General features: G+C 37.8%; 1 non-coding gene across 1 annotated transcript; it reads right to left on the reverse strand.

The window, feature by feature from the left end:
* Positions 1-1,093: 1,093 nt before the first annotated feature.
* LOC112713794 (small nucleolar RNA R71) lies at positions 1,094-1,201 on the reverse strand. Its single transcript, XR_003158755.1, has one exon. It is a non-coding gene; the product is annotated as a small nucleolar RNA R71 (small nucleolar RNA).
* Between the last annotated feature and the right edge of the window lie 14,036 nt (positions 1,202-15,237).

Genomic DNA, 15,237 nt, shown 5'->3' on the forward strand with positions numbered 1-15,237 from the left:
AGTTTGTTACTTTCTTGTTAAGAAAGGTTCAATATTTGAATTTTAGAATCATATCTTTTAATTTCTTGTTAGTAAAGTCATCAATTTTAAAAATCAAATCTTTTTAAAAATTTGCTTTTCAATCATATCTTTGCAAATATATCTTTTTAAATCAAATCTTTTTCAACCATATCTTTTCAATCATATCTTTTTAAAATCAAATTTTTTCAATCATATCTCTTTTAATTTGATTTCAAACTTTCTTTTTCTAACTTCTTATCTTTTTAAAATTATTTTCAAATCTTTTTCAAGTAATCACTATCCCTTATCTTTTTCGAAAATCACTAACTACTTTTTCAAAAATCTTTTTAATTTTCGAAAACTCCCTCTCTTATCTCTTTCTATTTAAAGACTAACACTTCTCCTCTATTAGCAATTCGGACTTTGTCCCTCTTAATAAGTTCAAATTCTCTACCTCATCCTTCTATTCTTCTTTTCCTCTGACACATCAAGGAATCTCTATACTGTGACATAGAAGATTCTATACTTTTCTGTTTTCTTCTCTTTCATATGAGTAGGAACAAAGATAAAGGCATTCTTGTTAAAGCTGATCCTGAACCTGAAAGGACTCTAAAGAGGAAGCTAAGAGAAGCTAAAGCACAACTCTCTGGAGAGGACCTGACAGAAATTTTCGAAAAAGAAGAAGACATGGCAGCTGAAAATAACAACAATGCCAACAATGCAAGGAAGGTGCTTGGTGACTTTACTGCACCAACTCCTGACTTCTATGGGAGAAGCATCTCTATTCCTGCCATTGGAGCAAACAACATTGAGCTTAAGCCTCAATTAGTTTCTCTGATGCAATAGAATTACAAGTTTCATGGACTTCCATTGGAAGATCCTCATCAGTTCTTGGCTGAATTTTTGCAAATCTGTGACACTGTTAAGACCAATGGAGTTGATCCTGAGGTCTACAGACTCATGCTTTTCCCTTTTGCTGTAAGAGACAGAGCTAGTATATGGTTAAACTCACAACCTAGAGACAGCCTAAACTCTTTGGAAAAAGCTGGTCAATACCTTCTTAGCTAAATTCTTTCCACCTCAAAAGATGAGTAAGCTTAGAGTGGAAGTTCAAACCTTTAAACAGAAGGAAGGTGAATCCCTCTATGAAGCTTGGGAAAGATACAAGCAATTGATCAGAAGGTGTCCTTCTGACATGCTTTCATAATAGAGCATCATAGGTATCTTTTATGATGATCTGTCTGAGTTATCCAAGATGTTATTAGACCATTCTGCAGGTGGATCTATTCATCTGAAGAAAACACCTGCAGAAGCTCAGGAACTCATTGAAATGGTTGCAAATAACCAGTTCATATGCACTTCTGAAAGAAATTCTGTGAAAAATGGGACAACTCAGAAGAAAGGAGTTCTTGAGATTGATACTTTGAATGCCATATTGGCTCAGAACAAATTATTGACTCAGCAAGTCAATATAATTTCTCAGAATCTGACTGGATTGCAAGCTGCATCTGGCAGTGCTAAGGAAGCCTCCTCTGAAGGAGAAGCTTATGACCCTGAGAATCCTGCAATGGAAGAGGTGAATTACATGGGAGAACCCTATGGAAACACCTACAATTCTTCATGGAGGAATCACCCAAATTTCTCATGGAAGGATCAATGGAAGCCTCAACAAGGCTTAAATAATAATAATGGTTGGAGAAATAGGTTTGGCAATAGCAAACCTTTCCCATCATCGTTTCAGCAATAGACAGAGAATTCTAAGCAGAATCGCTCTAGCTTAGCAACCATAGTCTCTGATCTATCTAAGACCACACTAAGTTTCATGAATGAAACAAGATCCTCCATTAGAAATTTGGAGGCACAAGTGGGTCAGCTGAGTAAGAGAGTTACTAAAACTCCTCCTAGCATTCTCCCAAGAAATACAGAAGAAAATCCCAAGAGAGAGTGCAAGGCCATAACCATGACCAACATGGCCGAGCCTGAAGAGAGTGAGGAGGACGTGATTCCAAATGAGAAAAACCTCATGGGATGTCCTCTGAATGAAAAGGAGTTCCCCTTTGAGGAACCAAGGGAATCTGAGGCTCATACAGAGACCATAGAGATTCCATTGAACCTACTTCTGCCATTCATGAGCTCTGATGAGTATTCTTCCTCTGAAGAGGATGAAGACATTACTGAAGAGCAAGTTGCTAAGTACCTTGGAGCAATCATGAAGTTGAAAGACAAGTTATTTGGTAATGAGACTTGGAAGGATGAACCTCCATGCTCATTAAAGAACTAAATGCCTTGGCTCAGCTAAAGATACCTCAAAAGAAACCGGATCCCAGAAGATTCTTAATAACTTGCACCATTGGCACCATGACCTTTGAAAAGGCTTTGTGTGACCTGGGGTCAAGTGTAAACCTCATGCCACTCTCTGTAATGGAGAAACTAGGGATCTTTCAGGTACAAACTGCAAGAATCTCACTGGAGATGACAGACAATTCAAGGAAACAGGCTTATAGACTTGTAGAGGATGTCTTAGTGAAAGTTGAAGGCCTTTACATCCCTGCTGACTTCATAATCCTAGACACTGGGAAGAATAAGGATAAATCCATCATCCTTGGCAGACCCTTCCTAGCCACAACAAAAGATATGATTGATGTTAACAGAGGAGAGTTGGTCCTTCAAGTGAATGAGGACTACCTTGTGTTTAAGGCTCAAGGACCTCCTTCTGTACACATGGAGAATAAGCATGAAAACCTTCTCTCAATACAGAGTCAAACAAAACCCCCACATTCAAATTCTAAGTTTAGTGTTGGGAGGCCCCAACCATGCTCTGAATATCTGTGAAGCTCCATGAGAGCTCACTTTCAAGCTATTGACATTAAAGAAGCACTTATTGGGAGGCAACCCAATTTTTATTTTATCTATGTAAAATTTCCATTGTTATTTTATATTTTCTTTAGGTTGATGATCATGTGGAGTTACAAAAATAACTACGAAAATAAAAGCAAAACTCAAAAACAGCATTAAAAACAGCACATCCTGGAGGAGGCGCTTACTGGCGTTTAAACGCCAGTAAGGGTAGTAGAATGGGGTTAAACTCCCAGTCTGGCACCATTCTGGGCGTTTAACGCTAGAAAAGGACACCAGACTGGCGTTTAATGCCAGAAAAGGGCACCAAGTTGGCATTCAATGCCAGAAAGTGAAGAAAAACTGGTGTTAAATGCCAGAAATGGGCAACAACCTGGCATTTAATTCTAGGATTGGCACTAGGAGGGCGTTTACACACCAAAATGGTACAGGGATGAGAAATCCTTGACACCTCAGGATCTGTGGACCCCACAGGATCCCTACCTACCTTAACTCTCTCTCTCGCTCTCTCTCTCGCTCTCTCTCTCGCTCTCTCTCTCTCTCTCTCTCTCTCTCTCTCTCTCTCTCTCTCTTCTTCACACTTCCCCATACCACCCTTCCCCAAATACCCCTCACCAATCACCTCCATCTCTCTTTCCCATCACCTCTTCACCACTCACATCCACCAACTTTCCCTCCCAAGCCCATCCCTCACACACGGCCACCCATCTCTTCCACTCCAATATAAATCCCTCATCACTCTTTCATTTTCACACCTCATACACACTTTTCCCCTTCTTGGCCGAACCTTCCTTCACCTTCCATCTCCTCCATTTCTTCTTCTCCGTCCCTTCTTTCTTCTTTCGCTCGAGGACGAGCAAACCTTTTAAGTTTGGTGTGGAAAAAGCATTACTTTTTTGTGTTTCCATAACCATTTATGGCACCTAAGGCCGGAGAAACCTCTAGAAAGAGGTAAGGGAAGGCAAAAGCTTCCACCTCCGAGTCATGGGAGATGGAGAGATTCATCTTAAAGGTCCATCAAGACCACTTCTATGAAGTTGTGGCCAAGAAGAAGGTGATCCCTGAGGTCCCTTTCATGCTCAAAAGGAATGAGTATCTGGAGATCCGACATGAGATTCGAAAAGAGGTTGGGAAGTTCTCACCAACCCCATTCAACAAGTCAGAATCTTAATGGTTCAAGAGTTCTATGCTAATGCATGGATCACTAGGAACCATGATCAAAGAATTGGCTCACAATGGTTCGGGGGAAATACTTAGATTTCAGTCCGGAAAATGTAAGGTTGGCATTCAACTTGCCTATGGTGCAAGGAGATGCATGCCCCTACACTAGAAGGGTCAACTTTGATCAAAGGTTGGACCAAGTCCTCATGGACATATGTGTGGAAGGAGCTCAGTGGAAAAGAGACTCCAAAGGCAAGCCGGTTCAATTGAGAAGGCATGACCTTAAACCCATGGCTAGAGGATGGCTGGAATTTATCCAACGCTCTATTATTCCTACTAGCAACCGGTCCGAAGTAACTGTGGATCGGGCTATCATGATCCATAGTATCATGATTGGAGAAGAGGTGAAAGTTCATGAGATCATACCTCTAGAACTATACAAGGTTGCTGACAAGCCTTTTACTTTAGCAAGGTTAGCCTTTCCTCATCTCATCTGTCACCTATGCAATTTAGCTGGAATTGTCATAGAGGAAGACATCCTCATTGAAGAGGACAAGCCCATCACTAAAAAGAGGATGGAGCAAATAAGAGAGCACACTCATTGACCTCAACAAGAGCATGAGGAAGTCCCTCATCAAGAAATCCCTGAGATGCCTCAAGGGATGCAATTTCCTCCACACAACTATTGGGAGCAACTCAACACCTCTTTGGGAGATTTGAGTTCCAATATGGAGCAACTAAGGATGGAGCACCAAGAGCACTCCATTATTCTCCATGAAATTAGAGAGGATCAAATAGCCATGAGGGAAGAGCAACAAAGGCAAGGAAAAGACATAGAGGAGGTCAGGCGTTCCATTGGATCTTCAAGAAGAACTAGCCGCCATCACTAAGGTGGACCCGTTCTTTGATTTCCATGTTCTTATTTTTCTATTTTTCGATTTTTATGCTGTATGTGTTATCTATGTTTGTGTCTTCATTACATGATCATTAGTGTCTAGTGTCTATGCCTTAAATCTATGAATAATTCCATGAATCCTTCACCTCTCTTAAATGAAAAATGTTCCTAATTACAAAAGAAAAAGAAGTACTTGAATTTCAAATTTTATCTTGAAGTTAGTTTAATTATTTTGATGTGGTGGCAATACTTTTTGTTTTTCTGAATGAATGCTTGAATAGTACATATTTTTTATAGTAAAGTTTATGAATGTTAAAATTATTGGCTCTTGAAAGAATGATGAACAAAGAGAATTGTTATTGATAATCTAAAATATCATGAAATTGATTCTTGAAGCAAGAAAAAGCAGTGAAAAAAAAAGAGAAGAGAAAAGAGAGAGGCGAAAAAGAAAAAGAAAGAAAAAGAAAAAGCAAGCAGAAAAAGCCAATAGCCCTTAAAATCAAAAGGCAAGGGTAAAGAGGATCCAAGGCTTTGAGCATTAATGGATAGGAGAGCACAAAGGAATAAAATCCTGGCCTAAGCGGTTAAATCAAGCTGTTCCTAACCATGTGCTTGTGTCATGAAGGTCCAAGTGAAAAACTTGAGACTGAGTGGTTAAAGTCGTGATCCAAAGCAAAAAGAGTGTGCTTAAGAACTCTGGACACCTCTAACTAGGGACTTTAGCAAAGCTGAGTCACAATCTGAAAATGTTCACCCAATTATGTGTCTGTGACATTTAGGTATCCGGTGGTAATACTGGAAGATAAAGTGCTTAGGGTCATGGCCAAGACTCATAAAGTATCTGTGTTCAAGAATCAACATACTGAACTAGGAGAATCAATAACACTATCTAAAATTCTGAGTTCCTACAAACGCCAATCATTCTGAATTTCAAAGGATAAAGTGAGATGTCAAAACTGTTCAGAAGCAAAAAGCCACTAGCCCCACTCATCTAATTGGGACTAAGTTTCATTTATATTATGGGATTCATTGTATATTCTCCTCTTTTTATTCTATTTTGTTTTCATTTGCTTGGGGACAAGCAATAATTTAAGTTTGGTGTTGTGATGAGCAGATGATTTATACGCTTTTTGGCATTGTTTTTAGGTAGTTTTTAGTATGATTTAGTTAGTTTTTAGTATATAATTATTAGTTTTTATGCAAAAATCACATTTCTAGACTTTACTACGAGTTTGTGTATTTTCTGTGATTTCAGGTATTTTCTGGCTGAAATTGAGGGACCTGAGCAAAATTCTGATTCAGAGGCTGAAAAAGGACTCCAGATGCTGTTGGATTCTGACCTTCTTGCACTCGAAGTGGATTTTCTGGAGCTACAGAAGCCCAATTGGCACGCTCTTAATTGCGTTGGAAGGAATACATCTTGGGCTTTCCATCCATGTATAATAGTTCATACTTTGCCCAAGATTTGATGGCCCAAACTTGCATTCCAAGTCAGCAAAAAAATTCTGGCGTAAAACGCCCAAACTGGCATAAAAGCTGGAGTTAAACGCCCAAAGTGGCACCAGAGCTGGCGTTTGAGTCCAAGAGAAGCCTATGCACGTGAAAGCTTCAATGCTCAGTCCTAGCACACACCAAGTGGGCCCCGGAAGTGGATTTTTGCACCATTTACTTATTTCTATAAATCCTAGGTTACTAGTTCTCTATAAATAGGACCTTTTACTATTGTATTCTCATTCTTTTGATCATCTTTGATCTTGGGATCAGGTCTTTGAACCCTTTCTATTGTTTCATGTTATTTTGGAAGCATGGCCCCTCGGCCATGCCTAGACCTTGTTCTTATGTATTTTCAATGGTGGAGTTTCTACACACCATAGATTAAGGTGTGGAGCTCTGCTATTCCTCATGAATCAATGTAATTACTACTGTTTTCTATTCAATTCAAGCTTATTCTTGTTCTAAGATATTCACTCGTACATCAACCTGGTGGATGTGATGATCCGTGACACTCATCACTATCCTCCCTTAAGAACGCGACGATCAGATTTCTATCGGTAAAGAAATTCACAAATATAATTGCGTTGTAAGTATAGTTTCTAAACCAACAGAGAACCTTTCGTACAAAAGTTTTGGTTGTCACTTAAGCAAACCCAATAAAATTTATAACCGAAGTATTTAAACCTCAGGTCGTCTTCTTAAGGAATTGCAGGGAAGTATGATTTATTATTGGTTATGGAAAAAGTATATTTTTGGGTTTTTGAAATAAGGAACAAGTAATTTAAATGACGAGAAAAATAAATTAATTATTAAGAAGATCTCTTGGCAAGGTATGACAACTGGAAATCCTATCCTAGTTATCTTTATCAGATATGATGAGAATTGGATTTTGCTCCCACTTATTTAACCCTTACTAAATAAAGGAAAGTCAAGTGGACTAATTAATTTGATCCCTCAAGTCCTAGTCAATTCCTAAGAAAAGACTAAAGTTATTGGAATTCAAATTAATCACCAAAGAATTCCAATTTTCAATCAACAAGGAGTTTGATAACACAAGTGTCACCGATTACTTAACCAAAGCCAAAAGGAGAAGAAATCTAAATTATTTATATAATAAATAAAAGAAGGCAGTAATTATAATTCTGAAATACCTCAAATTATATTAAATAGAAAATCAAATTGAACATAGGAATCCATAAACCAAATTGGCAACATCAAGTAATCAACTAAGTAATAGAATAATTAAAAGTAGAAGAGAAACTAAAGTAAAGTAAAGGAACATTGAACCTGGAATTGAAAAGACGAAGAAATCCTAATCCTAATCCTAAATCCTAAGAGAGATGAGAGAGCCTCTCTCTCTCTCTCTCTCTCTCTCTCTCTCTCTCTCTCTCTAAAACTACATCTAAAACTAAAATTGTGAATTATGAGCGTTGTGTCTAGTAAATGAATGCATTCCCTCACTTTATAGACTCTAATATGTATTTTCTAGGCCAAAAATTGGGTCAAAAATAGTCCAGAAATTGACCCCAGTGATTTCTGGTTCGTACAGGTAGCTTCAAAGTCATAAGGAAGCGTCATCCACGCGTTAGCGTGGATTGGGTTTTTGCCAGGTCACGTGTCCGTGTGATCCATGCATCGTGTCACCTGGCTTTGGGGAAGCTATGGCAAATTATATATCGTTGCGAAGCCCCAGACGTTAGCTTTTTAATGCAACTGAAACCGCGTCATTTGGACCTCGGTAGCTCAAGTTATGACCATTTGAGTGCAAAGAGGTTAGGCTGGTCAGCTATGTAGTTCCTTCAATTTCTTGTATTCCTTCCACTTTTGCATGCTTACTTTCCGTTCTCCAAGCCATTCCTACCCTGTAACCCCTGAAATCACTTAACACACATATCACGGCATCGAATGGTAATAAGAGATGATTAAAATACAAAAATTAAAGACTTTAGGAAGCAAGTTTTCAACCATAGATCAAGACTAGGAAGGAGTTGTAAAGTCATGCAAATCATATGAATAAGTGGGTAAAGAGTTGATAAAAACCATTCAATAGAGCACAAGATTAATCATAAAATAATGGTTTATCAACCTCCCCACACTTAAACATTAGCATGTCCTCATGCTAAGCTCAAGATAACTATAAAGAATGAATGGGGAAGTAAGAATGTATGAAATGCATTCTATTCTATATGAATGCAACTACATGTAAAAATGATTCTACCTACTTGGTAAAAAGTAAATAAATCTTTCAAGAACAAATATGAACTAGAGTTCACTAATTCAAATCACAAAATAAAGTACAAGTAAACTTGCAGAAGAAAATAGCTCATGAAAGCCGGGAACAAAGAATCGAGCATCGAACCCTCACTAGAAGTGTATGCACTCTAATCGCTCAGGTGTTTAAGGTACGATCTCTCAATTCTCTACTAATCTTGCTTTCTAAGACTTGCTCTTCATCTAACAATCAACAAAGAATTAATGCACAGATACACATATCAAGAGGTCTTTTAAGGGTTGTAATGGGGTTAGGGTCAATGTAGAATTGTATTTGGCCAAGTGGACTAAAATCCGAATCCTTAGTTAACCTAAACTTTTCCCACCTAACTTAAGACAATCCATGTAATCACAATACAAAACCTAACTATCCATTAACCATGTTTTCCACATATTCATGCATCCGAATTTGAGTACAACTCATATGCATTGCTTTCACCATTTACTTTGGGGCATTTTGTCCCCTTTTTATTATTTGCTCTTTTTTTTCTTTTCTTTTTCTCTTTTTTTCTTTTTATTTTATTTTATTTTATTTTATTTTATTTTATTTTAATTTTCTCAATGCATATGATTAAATTATTGAATGCATGAACATGTCCTAAATATTTCTTTCACATTTTCATAAAGATATACAACACCCAATTCTTAAACCAAACGTTTCCAAACCCACTTTTTCCCATACTTAATTCGTGAACACTCTCACTAGTCTAAGCTAACCAAGGATTCAAATTAGGGACATTATTATTTTTCGCTTAGAGTTAATGATGTTCTAAAATAAAGAACAAATGGGGTAAAATAGGCTCAAATTTGGTTTACAAAGGATAATGAAAGGGTAAGGCCATATGGGTATGTAAGCTTAATGAAACAAGGCCTCAATCACATAAGTGCATGCATACATTAAACAATGGAAATATAGAATTAAGCAAGACAAAGATCACAATTATAGAGGAAAAAACACACATCAAAATAAAATATTGGTTGATAAAATACAACCAATCAAATAGGCTCAAAATCTTACTGGTTTTGTGTGTTCGAGCTCTAAACCACGTTCCAAAATAATATTTCTTCAAACAAATTTCTCAAAAATTTTAACTCAAATTAGTGAAATGCTATAAAATATTTTCTTTTGAAAAGGAAAATATTACTTCAACCAAGTGGTAAAATATGCACAAAATCAAACAAACATGCAAATTCAACAACTAATTTAACAATGAAAATTAAGCATTGGTCTTAAAATATGAAGTAACTAACCCATGGAAGTCGGTATCGACCTCCCCACACTTAAAGATTGCACCGTCCTCGGTGCATGCTAAGATGTGCAGGTGGACGGGCTGCTTCAACTGACACTTTTCTCCAGAGATTGTGTAGATGGACTTGTCTGTTGCCCCATATAGAAGTTTCTCCCTTTTTCCTTCGTCGGTGGCCAGCCTGAAAGAAGAGAAAAAAAATAGGAACCCAGAAACAAAGATAGAAAACAAATAAAATATGGGTGTTAATGCCAAATAATAAGGATCTCAATTACATGGTAGCAACAACATGCAAGAGAAAAAACAGTAGAAGCACATGGCAAATCAAGAGTGCAAAAATTTGCAACAATGGGGGAAGAGTGTGGGCAATGAAAGATAGTATAAGCTCATGTCAATACAAAAGGAATACAAGGATTAGAAAAGATTGACATTGACAGGAAAATAATATCACTCAACATTGTAAAACAAGTCACTAAGCACCAAAATAATACCAGAAAAGATACAACAGTTGAATAAGAAAATTTAACACCAATGGAAAAATAATAAATTTAGAAAAGAAAATAAAAATATGCACGAAATTAAAATGCAATGAATGAATGTATGCAAATTAAGGAAAATAGAATGAAAGTGAAGAAGGATGAGAAGTTAATGGGATGAAGAAGAAGTAAGTAAGGAAGGAGGAAGGAAGAAAGAAGGAACAAGAGAGAATTAAAAGGGGAGAAGAGAGAAATAGGATTGGGGAAAAGATAAGATATCTGGTGCTGATGACTACTGTGCGTCGCATGTGACGCGGACGCGTGGATCACGCATTCGCATGGTATCCAAAATCTTCAAGTGACGTGGACGCGTCAGTCACGCGGACGCGTGACTTGATTTGCGCTAGTGGCGTGAGAGCAGCCGCGCGCTCATGCAATTCTCTGTCTCAAACGCCTATTTGCCAAAATTTAATGTGATGCGTGCGCGTGGCTGACGCGATCGCGTGAATGGCCATACTTTGAATAATGATGCGGACGCATGGGGCACGCGTTCGCATGGTAGGGCTTGTGCTTTTAGCACGATTCCAGCCCCACTCCATCCTAACTCTCTGCCATGCACCCCTTTACGTCGATTTTGCGGGTCACGCGTGCGCGTGGGTGACGCGCACGCGTGGAGGGCTAGATTTGCAACCGACGCAGACGCTTAGGGACGCGTTCACGTGCATGTGTTGGTGCCAAAGGCGCGCTTCCAGCCATGCTCCCGCGTGACTTTTTGTTCAAATCCCCTATTTTGCTAATTCTCCTTTGACGCGGACGCATCAGCGACGCGGTCGCGTGCTTCACCTTTTTTTTATACTGAATGCGAAAATGCAGAATGCAGATGACTATGCAGAAATTATGAATGAACACGAATAGAAATAAAATAAAATAAAACTAAGAACAAAAAGGAAAGAATATACCGTGGTGGGTTGTCTCCCACCTAGCACTTTTAATTAAAGTGCTTAAGTTGGACATTTGGTGAGTCCCTTGTCATGGTGGCTTGTGCTTGTACTGATCCTTGAATCCCCACCAATGTTTGTAATTCCAATGGCCTCCGGGATCCCAAACTAGGTGCACACAGCCGTCAAGCAATCTAAAGTAAGTGACAAGGCCCCAAGAGCGTTGATTGCTAGAATGAATTCCAGGGTCCCAAACCTTGCTTTTGCACCCGTCTTCTTGTTTATTATCATGATTCCATCTGGGTGGCACGCAATTGAAATTCTTACTAAGGCATCCAAACAGCTTCCTAGACCCATTCAATTGAGCTTTACACCAAACCTTGCATTTCAACTTGGAGCATACAACCATGTTGAATCTTGCTTGACAACTCCAACCAGTAACCATCTTCCTCTTGCTCTTAATGCCACAAAGAGTTCTAAGTTGACCATCTGTCTCTAGAAGCCCATATTCAAGTGGGAAAGTAAAGGTTAAGGATAAGAATTTTACCCACTTGAATGTTGTATTGGATGGTAATGGCTTTGGGAGAGGTGTTTCTAATGATCTTGCAAGCTCCACTCCCTTGTGCTCTTCTTTGACATCTTCCACCTCTTTGCAAGCTTCTTCAATATCAACGTCTTCCTCTTGGTAGCTTTCTTCTAATTCGATTTCTTCTTCATTGTTCATAAAGAGCATGGGAGGTTGTGCTTTTTCTTCTTTAAACTCTATATCAAGTCCAATGGGAGAGGATTCAAATGTAGATAAGAATTTATCAATGATTGAATCCATCTCTTGATCATCCCCTTCAAAGTCTTCAACCATGATATGCCTTGGAGGTTGTACACCCTCCTCAACATCAATTTCAAACGTCTTTGAAGGAGGCTCTATAACTTGACTTTTCCATGGAGGTTCAGCATCTCCTAAGTCTTCAACCACTTCTTCCTCTTCAATGATTACGGCTTCCTCCAATTGTTCCAGTACAAAGTCATGCTCCTTACTGTCCATCGGAGTTTCTAGTATCTCCTTCATGCTACGTTCTTTGTTAGATTGCCCACATGAAGCCATGGGGGTTCCTTGAGTATCCGAACGTCGGGAAGGTAATCGATTTATCGCTTGATCCAGTTGGCGAAGGGTTGCATGAAGTTTTTCCACTATTTTTTTGAGACACTCCCTTGATTCTTGGGTTGATGGATATGGACATGATGCATAGGGAAGTGGTGGTTCTTGGAAGTAATTGGGTTGGAATTGGGATGGCTCCATATATGGTTCATACGGTTCATAGGGTGGTTGGTATGGTGGATATGGGTTAGGGTCATATGGAGGTGAATGGTGAAAAGGGGCTTGTGAGTGTGGTGGTTCAAAGATATGCTGAGGAGGGGGTTCATAGGCGTATGGTGGTGGTTGTTGATAATCAAAAGAGTGCTCACCATAGCCGTCATCTTGGTATGCCTCTTGGAAGGGCTCTTGGTTATAGTATGTTGGTGGAGGTTGTTGCCAAGAGGGTTGATCAAATCCTTATGGCTCCTCCCATCTTTGGTTGTCCCATCTTTGAAGCATGTTCTCATTGTAATCTCCTCTCCCTGCAACATAATTATAACCAGACTCATAGCCAAAGTTGTGAGAGTTCATGATAGCTAAAGTAAATAAAAAACTAATAAAAATTAATGAAAATAAACTCCTAAAACTAGAAACACTGACAACAATATAAGATAAAGATTTGAAAAAGGTTTACATTTTGAAAAGGTTTGATTTTTAAAATTTTAAATTTAAATTATGAAATTTGAATTTTGAATTTTGGAATTTAAATATTGAAATTTGAAATTTGATTTTGAAATAAGATAAGATAAGATTTTGAAAAAGATATGATTTTTGAAAAAGATTTGAATTTTGAAATTTTAAACTAAGATAAGATAAGATAAAAATTTTAAAATAAAAATCTGAATTTTTTTTGTAATTTTCGAAAAAAATCAATTAAAATAAAGAGAAAAGATATTTTTGAGATTAATGAGGAAAGAGAAAAACAATAAAATGACACTAAACTTAGAATTTTTAGATCAAAGCAAAGAAAACAAACAAGAAAAATATTTACAATAACCAATAATAAGGCACACGTTTACAATTCCCCGGCAACGGCGCCATTTTGACGATCAGATTTCTATCGGTAAAGAAATTCACAAATATAATCGCGTTGTAAGTATAGTTTCTAAACCAACAGAGATCCTTTCGTACAAAAGTTTTGGTTGTCACTTAAGCAAACCCAATAAAATTTATAACCGAAATATTTAAACCTCGGGTCATCTTCTCAAGGAATTGCAGGGAAGTATGATTTATTATTGGTTATGAAAAAGTATATTTTTGGGTTTTTGAAATAAGGAACAAGTAATTTAAATGACGAGAAATATAAATTAATAATTAAGAAATTAATAATTAAGAAGATCTCTTGGCAAGGTATGACAACTGAAAATTCTATCCTAGTTATCCTTATCAGATATGATGAGAATTGGATTTTGCTCCTACTTAGTTAACCCTTACTAAATAAAGGAAAGTCAAGTGGACTAATTAATTTGATCCCTCAAGTCCTAGTCAATTCCTAAGAAAATACTAGAGTTATTGGAATTCAAATTAATCAGCAAAGAATTCTAATTTTCAATCAACAAGGAGTTTGATAACTCAAGTGTCATCGATTACTTAACCAAAGCCAAAAAGAGAAGAAATCTAAATTATTTATATAATAAATAAAAGAAGGCAGCAATCATAATTATGAAATACCTCAAATTATATTAAATAGAAAATCAAATTGAACATAGGAATCCATAAACCAAATTGACAACATCAAGTAATCAACTAAGTAATAGAATAATTAAAAGTAGAAGAGAAACTAAAGTAAAGTAAAGGAACGTTGAACCTAGAATTGAAAAGACAAAGAAATCCTAATCCTAATCCTAAATCCTAAGAGAGAGGAGAGAGCATCTCTCTCTCTCTAAAACTACATCTAAACACTAAAATTGTGAATTATGAGCGTTATGTCTAGTGAATGAATGCATTCCCTCACTTTATAGCCTCTAATCTGTGTTTTATGGGCCGAAAACTTGGTCAAAAACAGCCCAGAAATCGCACCCATTGATTTCTGGTTCGTACAGGTCGCTGTAAAGTCACGCGTTAGCGTGGATTGGGTTTTTGCCAGGTCACGCGTCCGCGTGATCCACGCGTTCGCGTCACTTGGCTTTGGAGCAGCTATGAAAAATTATATAGTTACGAAGCCCCAGACGTTAGCTTTCCAACGCAACTGAATTTGCATCATTTGGACTTCTGTAGCTCAAGTTATGACCGTTTGAGTGCGAAGAGGTCAGGCTGGACAGCTTTGCAGTTCCTTCAATTTCTTGTATTCATTCCACTTTTGCATGCTTCCTTTTCGTTCTCCAAGCCATTCCTGTCCTGTAATCCCTGAAATCAATTAACACACATATCACGGCATCAAATGGTAATAAGAGATGATTAAAATACACAAGTTAAAGACTCTAGAAAGCAAGTTTTCAACCGTAGATCAAGACTAGGAAGGAGTTGTAAAGCCATGCAAATCATATGAATAAGTGGGTTAAGGGTTGATAAAAACCATTCAATTGAGCACAAGATAAATCATAAAATAATGGTTTATCAGAACGCGTGCCTGACAACCACCTCCGTTCTATCTGCACGAGCTTGAGTGTGTATCACTTGGCCTCCTGGTTCACGACGCATGGTTGCCTCTCCTAACAACAGAGCTTCCATTCCGTGCAATCAGAGTCTTCGTGGTATAAGCTAGAATTACATGGGCAGCATTTTTGAGGTCCAGAAAGTCTAAACCTTGTCTGTAGTATTCCGA

The sequence above is a fragment of the Arachis hypogaea genome, chromosome 9 (genome assembly GCF_003086295.3).
Source record: "Arachis hypogaea cultivar Tifrunner chromosome 9, arahy.Tifrunner.gnm2.J5K5, whole genome shotgun sequence".
In the NCBI taxonomy this organism is placed as follows: Eukaryota; Viridiplantae; Streptophyta; class Magnoliopsida; order Fabales; family Fabaceae; genus Arachis; species Arachis hypogaea.